The sequence below is a fragment of the Corapipo altera genome, unplaced genomic scaffold, assembly GCF_003945725.1.
Source record: "Corapipo altera isolate COAL_440 unplaced genomic scaffold, ASM394572v1 2b, whole genome shotgun sequence".
Classification (NCBI taxonomy): domain Eukaryota; kingdom Metazoa; phylum Chordata; class Aves; order Passeriformes; family Pipridae; genus Corapipo; species Corapipo altera.
The window spans coordinates 7101892-7110405 of record NW_020884874.1 but is presented as its reverse complement, the minus strand read 5'-3'; the positions used below and the strand labels follow the sequence as shown (position 1 = coordinate 7110405).

General features: G+C 39.9%; 1 long non-coding RNA gene across 1 annotated transcript; it reads left to right on the top strand.

Moving 5' to 3' along the window:
* The first annotated feature begins 434 nt into the window (after window positions 1-434).
* LOC113943020 lies at window positions 435-3296 on the top strand. The gene is made up of 3 exons (XR_003526159.1): window positions 435-708; window positions 1296-1388; window positions 3023-3296. It is a non-coding gene; the product is annotated as an uncharacterized LOC113943020 (long non-coding RNA).
* Window positions 3297-8514: the final 5218 nt, after the last annotated feature.

Sequence of the window (8514 nt, the reverse complement as noted above, 5' to 3'; positions counted from 1 at the left end):
AAGACAGAATTGTTCATCACGTTGAATCATTTAAACCAGCTAAGGAAACTTGACCCATTAACCCCACCTGCAAGATACAACAAATATTACCTTCTCAAAATTCTGCCTTCTCAAACACTTTTCAGAAGTTGCCACATTTATTGCTATGTGCTCAATGGAAATGAGTCCAAACTCTTTCGATCCCAACACCTTATCTAAAGAAAATGACATTACCTGCCTGTATTTCACTCAGTTGTTAGTGATTAAGTAACCATGTCTCTGGTTCTTCAGCTGATTGCATAACTTTGGGGTCCTGTAAACAACTCCTGCTCTATTTGTTCTTTTGAGATTGCCCTCAACTAGATCTTTCACAGGGCAATCACATCTCAGGTCTGATGTCAGGCAGAATGAGTACACTGCGCATCACAAGAGGCTTACAGACTCTACCCTGGACACAGAGTGAGATGAACCTTGTAGACACACATGTGTACACACTTGTGCACGCACTAGCAGTGGTATAAGGAAACACATGGAGTACTCACAGAGCCCTTGGGAGCTTTCATTTTTTAAAAAAATTGCCGGGAGATCAAGAGGAGAAACAGCCAACCAGGCAAGAACCAAATGAAAAGGGTTTGACATGTAGGAAATAAGGTTTGAGATGGAGTCAGGCTCACAAGACAGTCCAAGAATCAAGGGAGTCATGGGGGCATCTTGCATTGATGTTAATAGGTAAATCTAGTTCAGAATGATCAGTTGAGTTTGCCCTAGAACCATAAAATCATTAAGTTAGAAAAGACCTTTGAGATCATCAAGTCCAATCATGGCCACTATTGGTGGATACTAATGTGATAATACAATGCAAATCCCAGCCTACAATGCTGGGAGGCTTGTAGGAAGACAAGCTAAAGGAAGACAAGCATGTAGTTTGGAGGGGAAAACTTCACATATTTGTGATTGTATGCCTACAACTATTTCAGATGTTATGGGAGTACCACCTTCTCAGCCCGTGTTAATGAGAGGACTAAAACCCAGTGGATCTGCAGGTGATATAACCCTGTCCATCTCCTGACCTTTCTGTCTGATTGCACAGGCTAGCTGGTTTTGAACATACAGAGAGAATCTTTGCCATGTGATTGCTACTCAGACAGTGTCTCTGTAATTTAGATTATGAAAGGCTTGTGGTGACTTTCAGGTTTTGTCATCAATAGCATGTTTTTTGCGTGGGTGATGTAGATGTGCCAAGCCCAGTACATCATGATGAGAGCGTGAACTATTTCAGGTACTTTGCTTTAACAACTTTGCCGTGCTTAATTAAGTCACAGATTCATCCAGTAGGAAGGACAATCTAGAGTGTATCTGTACTGCATGAAGTACACATGGAAATCTCACCTTATGGGGAAAAAGAGGAGGTAAGGTATCTCTGGAGTACTCCTGGCACTCCTGCCACAAGGGGCACACTCCTCTCAGAGCCTCATGGAAGAGCTAGATGCATATAATGTCCTGCTTTTTCTGGCTGTGTGCTGGCAGCTGGTGTCACAGTGCACACACAGCAAATGCACAAGCGCCCTCCACCTCCTTCTCTGGTGTATGAGTTTGTTGGGATATTCAAATCCTGTCGATTCTTTATCTCCAGGAAGTGGCCTAAACAATGACTGGCATTGGCCCTCTGCAGATTTACGAAGGACTTTTCACCCTCCTGCCCTTCTTCTCCTTACCCTGCCTCTACTAGGCTTTAAAATAGCTGTCTAGGCTGTTCCACCTGGTGGTCTTTGGGCATTTGGATGAGAGTGCTGGGACGATCTTGCTTTGCATATATAAGGAAATCTTGGCTGGTTTTCCTACTCTCGTATCTTCTTCCCCTAATTCCCAGTGCATACTTTAATTTATAGTGATAGAATGTGCTTTGTTGGTTGGGCGTTGAGGACCAGTCAGATCAGAGAGGAGAACTGTACATCTTCATTTAAGCCTAGGGTAGAAATTCAATGCCATAGTAAACCTGAGCCTGCAAATCACTCTGTTCTGCTGGAGAGGTAACATATCACAGGACGGGAATGCTAAGCCTGCTCCTGTCTTTGAATGGACATCAACTGTGGTGTAGCAAAGCAGAAAAGAGTGGATGACTCGGTTTCCTGCAAGTACAAACTTAATGATGCTACACCATGCAGCCCAGAGAAATGGGAGGTGGTGAAACGCTCCATGCTTGACCCTAATGGGTAGTGCTCAGGATGTTGGTCAATACTCTTCAAACAAAAACAAGCTCCAGTTTGTTCTATAAAATGAGGAATGCAGCGCAGAAAACTGGGTCTGTGCCACAGCAAGGCCAGTGATCGCGGTGACTAAGAATTTTATACTGTGTTGAGTAATAGTGTTCTGCAAGATGATGCAGGAGAAGGAACAATTTAGCACAGTGTATACTCAGATTTAAAGAAAATCAGCTTCATGGAAACTGCTGGCAGAGCGGTACTGATGGGTTTGCATTATGTGAGTACCGCAGAAAAGCAAAACAATGCTGGGAAACAGACTGGTTTTGTTCTCAGCTACTATGCATAGATGAAACTTTTATTAAGACATACCATCTAGCTCTGACAGCAGCTTGAAAATTACCTCCTAATATTCTGGTGACCTAGGACCTGATCCTTTACCCACTGCAAGTTGTAAGTCAGTACATGGTTGATTGGTACAACTAAGCTTTTGGGGCTTAGAAGGTTCAGATTGCCCACGTGCAAACTGAAGACAGAGTTGTTAGGCTCTTTCTTTCCAGTGCAGCTGCATGCATGGAGTGGGGAAATGTGTAATCACTACCAGTTTCTTGGCAGTTACTCTTGTAAATTAAAAAGATAATTGCCATGTTGAGCCATGTGGTTCTTGTAGCTCACGTATATAGCTCTCATCCAATTCATGTGGATTTGCCTGGAAGAAGTGAGGGCAGTGGAGGTTCACCCTTACACTTCCTCAGAAGTAAAGGGACATGAAATCATGCTTTTGCCTTTGCAAGTTGAAAATCTCCCTTCTTCCCCAGCTGACAGCTGTGCTGTGTTTCTAGGTGCAGCTGTGCCATCTGCTTGGCTTTACACCTATGGGCTTTTTCTGAAAAACAGAGGACTAGTGAAGAATCTGTTCTGCAAAAGTCCAGTTAAGAAGACTTTTCATACCAAGATCATATAGACTTGAAAGAGATTGTTTGGTTTTTTGTTTGTTGGTTGGTCTTTTTTGGGTCATTCTGACCATTTCAATAATGGAATGTGTTTTTAGAAATAAAGTAAGGAATGGTAATATCTTTTGTTACACAAACTGGGGAAAACCAGACAAACTTCAAGGCAGACCAGCTCTTCCTTAGATACAAACAAGCATGTTCATAAAATCTGTTTTATCATATGGCTGACTGCATTGATGTTTTCTCTGTTTCATTTTATTCACTAGTACTTTCTGTACATCTAAACAGCTACAGTGATGTCAATTTTATGATCTTTTTCAACACACATGAACCAACATATTCTGTGCTGTTCTCAGTTCTACATTTTAAAGGAAATTACTCCAGAACTCACCTCAGGAAAGGAAAAATGCAAGGCACACAAACCAACTATTGATTTCTAGTTCATCCATTAAGAAAAAACATAGCACAGTATTGTAAATTTTGACCTTTTATCACATGTACACATATATTTACAATACATATTGTGGCTTCTAAGTTATTTGCAAAATCTACTGGAAATGATATCTTTAAAATTCAGAAAGAGTGTGCTTGGAAAATAATTCCAGATAACTTACATGTATTTTGTAAAACATTTAAACACAATATATGTACAAATATGAAAGCATATGCTATAGGAAAATACTTATTCTACCTACCTCATTGTAAAATTAATTATGGCTCATTATTTTCAGATGGTGGCATACAGTCTTACAGATTTCCAACAGCACTGTTGTTATTCACTTCAACCATGATAATATCATGTGGCTCCAGTTAATATGAGAGCCTGTAATTAAAAATTACAATGGTAAATGCTGTAACTACACAGTAAGAGACTTGTCTTGGAAATCCTAAACAGCTGGCCGGAGTGGATTTAATACAATTTACGCTAATAATTGTTGAAGAGCTTGCATGCATAGGCTGGAACTGCGGTCAAACCTCACTTTCAGGTCTGGAACTTAACTGTCTGTATCTGCTGTGTGACAGCAAACAACCTGTATTTCTTTCTGCACTTTACATCTTATCACACTCTAAGACCATGCATGTAGCAGATGTTATTTTCAGTGCTTAAACTCATTTTTGGACTTACATGGTATGCAGATTGAAAATGCCCACGGTTGCATTTTATTGTAGCATTTTGACAGACAACATAAGGCTTATTTTAAGTTCTGCCAGTGCAATCTGACAGGAGGGTCCTAACGAATTTTTGTGTGAATCTGTGACTGAAAAATTGCCATCTCAGAGGTTAGTTTTTAACTGACCTCTGGCTCATATCAGTTTCGAATGCACACTTGTAGAAACATGCCTCAACATACTTTTGAAAATGTGTGAAGATAATTGATGAATACTAATTTTTTTTTCACTTTGACTACTATTCACAGCACTCTGCATAATCTTAAATTTTTAGATGTGTGGAATAACAGAAGGCTTTTAAATTAAGAAAAAAGTATCTTCTTGCTCTGGTTGAGGAGAGCAAACAATCTTATTTAGTTTACTCCACTGTGTGCTTATTTTTGATGGCTCATTTTCTGTAACCTACAGGTCTCCCTGATCTGATACTTCCTATATTCGCGTGAATACCACTGCCAGTAAAATTGAGAGACCAGAAATCAGAAGACCAGTAGGGAGAAGGGAAAGTTTGAAGGGCTGATAGACATTATTTATGTGAATTAAGCTGTTTGTGCACTGTATTGACACCCAGATATATATCATCAACTATGCTAGTCAGACTGACTAGGTTCTGACATGGGTTAACCCTTTATCATCTGAAGTTTCTGGAGGTACCTTGGCCTTCAGCATGTAAGAAGGACCATGGATGAATGGAGCTTTGTTTTGAGTCAGAGTAATTTTTCAGAGTTAGCATATTGCAGTTTATGGCCTTGAAAGGAAGCAGATTAAAAAGCAAGCAGACCTCGACCCACTGTAATTGCACTGCTTCTTCAGTTCACATGTTTAGAAGGGACCAACTCACAGCATGAAAGAGTAACTCAGTCCCGGTTCCCATCAAACCCTTGACCTCTCTGTGAGACTGGAAACATGGATACCAGTTATGGAAGTAATTTAGTGCACAAACAAGTATTTACCAGGAATTAAACTGAGACCACCAAATACATTTCACAGTGGAGACCAAACAGTCATCAGACTGAGGCAATTTTAGGTCACTACCAACTTGGGCCTGATTCAAGAAAGCAACCTCAGATAAAAGTCTCTACATCCCATCATCCAAGCCCCTGAGGCATTCAGTCCCTAAGTTCCTTTTCTGCTATAAACATAATTCCCGCATGAGATAAGAAGTTTCACTGTACATTCAGTAATCCAGGAAAAGATTAGAAACAGAAAGAAAAAAAAAAAGGCATTTGAAACATTTTGCAGAGACAGAGAAAGTGCAGTGTTCATGTGAAGAAGTGGGAAGAAGCTCCAGCACTCCTCCCTAACCCAAGAGCAGTTAATTACTGTATGGGGGAAACAGGGATCTATCCTCCAAGAGCTCACTGCTGAAAAAAGGCACTCTGTTATTCCACAATGCTCCCTGTATTATCTCCCAGTCTTATCTTAACTTAATTGTGATCTTTATGTATTTGTTTATCTTTAAACACTCCACTTCTGCTTTGTTTCTGACTTCATTTTTTGTTCCTTCTGTGAATCCAAAACTAAGGACGAACTGTCTCCTCACAGAGACTAGAACCTCCATAATAATGGGTGAGTACTTTTTAAAGAACATTTTCTGACACATGCTGTCAGAGAGTAGCACAGCAATGAAGACTACATGCCTGTCTGTAAGCAACACATACGATGCTGCTAGTAGAAACATACTGAGAATATTTACTGTATATTTGCATAATGTGTTTCAGCTTTCACAGGAAACTGTTTTCTTTTTTTCACCTTTTTGCATTCACAAATGAAAACTCCTCCTCTCCACTCTGAATATTTGCTTTGTAGACAAGAAGGCAGTGACTAGGCAACATTACAAAACCTCCTGCAAGAATGGGACACAGAGCAAATGTGTTTCTGACTAAGAATACGGTGGTGCACTCCTATACACTGTTCAGTACTAGAGTGTAGCCCATTCTATGGATGTAATCAAAAGTGTCAGTAGTCAGAAACATTAAAAATATTACTTACTTGATTTTGTGCCTCTAGATAGCACACACCAGTATTTCATTTTAGCTGTCTTCTCGTTGCTGTTGGAGAAAGTAACACCAGTGTAACTGTGCAATGGATAGAAAAGCCACTGTTAATCAAATCTACCTACCTACCTACTTTACCACTGAGTCCCAAATTATCAGGAACTTCATGGCATGGCTCATTCCATTACATACAGTTATTACTGGTAAGAAACTGGGTAATCTGGATGAGACTTTAAAGCAAAAGAAGTTTCCTAGTTAGTTTAACTAGTCTAAAAGAGTGAGTATGATAAAGAGATTTAATTATTATGTGTGATAATAGTCAAACCCAGCTCTTCAGTAGTGGTTTTCATTCAGTAAAAGCGTTTATAAAGGAAATGTGTACATTAGGTGATTTAGAGAGATGAGACAGAAGTCTGAATCTGAACCCAAATATGATCCTTATAAAATAGAAAGAGCTAAAGCTTTGGATTTTTAGTATTCTTTAATGTGGGATTCAAAATCTAGAGTACATTGAGTTGTGCTCATTATTTAAGGTAAATTGGAAGCCTGTTAAGTGAGTAAATCCAAAAGTAGAGTTGGAATCCAAAATTCAAAATCAGATCCATTTTTGCTGTTGCACTGAGATTATATGGATAATTTGATTAGGTCATATTCTGTGTTATTTAATCCAGAAGAAGGTACTCAGTGACTAATGGCTGTAAGTGACTTGTTACTTCGTAGTAAGAAGTCTGTATTCAGCTCCTCTTCTGGCATCAGACATAGTATTTCACCAACTAGAGAGATGTCCAACATGTGTAAGACTAATGAGGAAATAAGTCATACATGAAGCTAGCTGTTGGCCACAGAGGGGAGGAGAAGCAATTGGCTCTCCCTCAGTAGAATGAGGTCAGACTTGGGGGGGAAAAAAAAGGAGACTAAGTGGACTTACAGACAACAACATTATAATCTCAGTATTATATTTTGTGATGTTGCAACAGATGATGATCATGTTGATATGACACGTTCTTTCTGAAAGCAAACAAGCCCTGGAGTGCTCATGTTCTGCCAGACCTATTCTATTCACAGTAGCTACCTCTTAACTTTTTTTCAGAATGAAGTCATAAAATAGACCATCTTGCATAAAACAATTTAGAAACTCTCTTCCTTCCTAGAAAATGCCTCTTGCTGTTCTTGTAACTTGAATAAGTCACTGAAAGCATTTTTTTAAACAGCACTTCCTTCCATTTGCTTGCTCATTTGTGGTTGAAGTATATTTATTCACTTCGTAGCTCTCATCCTGCCAAGGAGCAGACATGCAACACAGGCCTCTAAAACAAATGACTGAGCTACAAAAGGCAACTGCAGTTATCCCCCTGTAAATCTGGAGGGGAGCCCAGATCTACAAGTTGTTTCATCTCTGGACTCCTTGTTGGATGACGTCAACGGACAACAAGGCACCTGAACTGGAGTGAGTCCCCTAAATCTCTTGGATCTTACCTCCACTAATAAACACAGACTCACACTAAAATAAATAGGAATATTAAGAATTTCAAAACATTGATAAAATGGGCTACAAGATATTTCATCACTGTCAGTATTTTCAGTGTAGAATAGAGGGACAAGCAGCCAGGAAGACTGAGCATGATCTCCACGTATAGCCACAAGGCCAGGGATTTCGCTTTTCGGGGACCAAGAATGATTTTCTGTGGCAAGTGAGTATTCTTCACACAAAAGAACTTCAAACTTTCAGTTGGCAAAAAAATTTTAATGGAGAATTTCTCACTTGCTAGAACCTACCTTTGATGATACAGAGTTGCAAAAGTTATAGCAGCTCCATTTACAGAGATTAGCATCCCAGTTGTTGGAGTAGCAAAAGGTTTCACAAGCATCTTTGGGGAATGAACTGCCTGTGGCAGTGGTAGCGTTTTCCATCACTTGCCTTACCTTTCCCTAAGGATTTTTAATGGAGGTGCTGAAGGTCATGAACCTAAGTATTTCCCTCCTCCTTTAGCTGTTAGATGTACACTGCAATGAGTCAAGCTAAACCCTACAAACACGCACAACAGGTTTTGCCTCTGGGAAATGGCCAATGTCAAGCAATGGCTTGACCTGAACACACCTGTGGTGACAAAGTTTGGAGGAGTGTTTTAGTGCCCCACATGTAACACCCTCTGCCCTTTCTATCTGGCGGCATCACTCTTAGAGGAACAAAGAGCAGACATATCTCTGTGGCAGGTA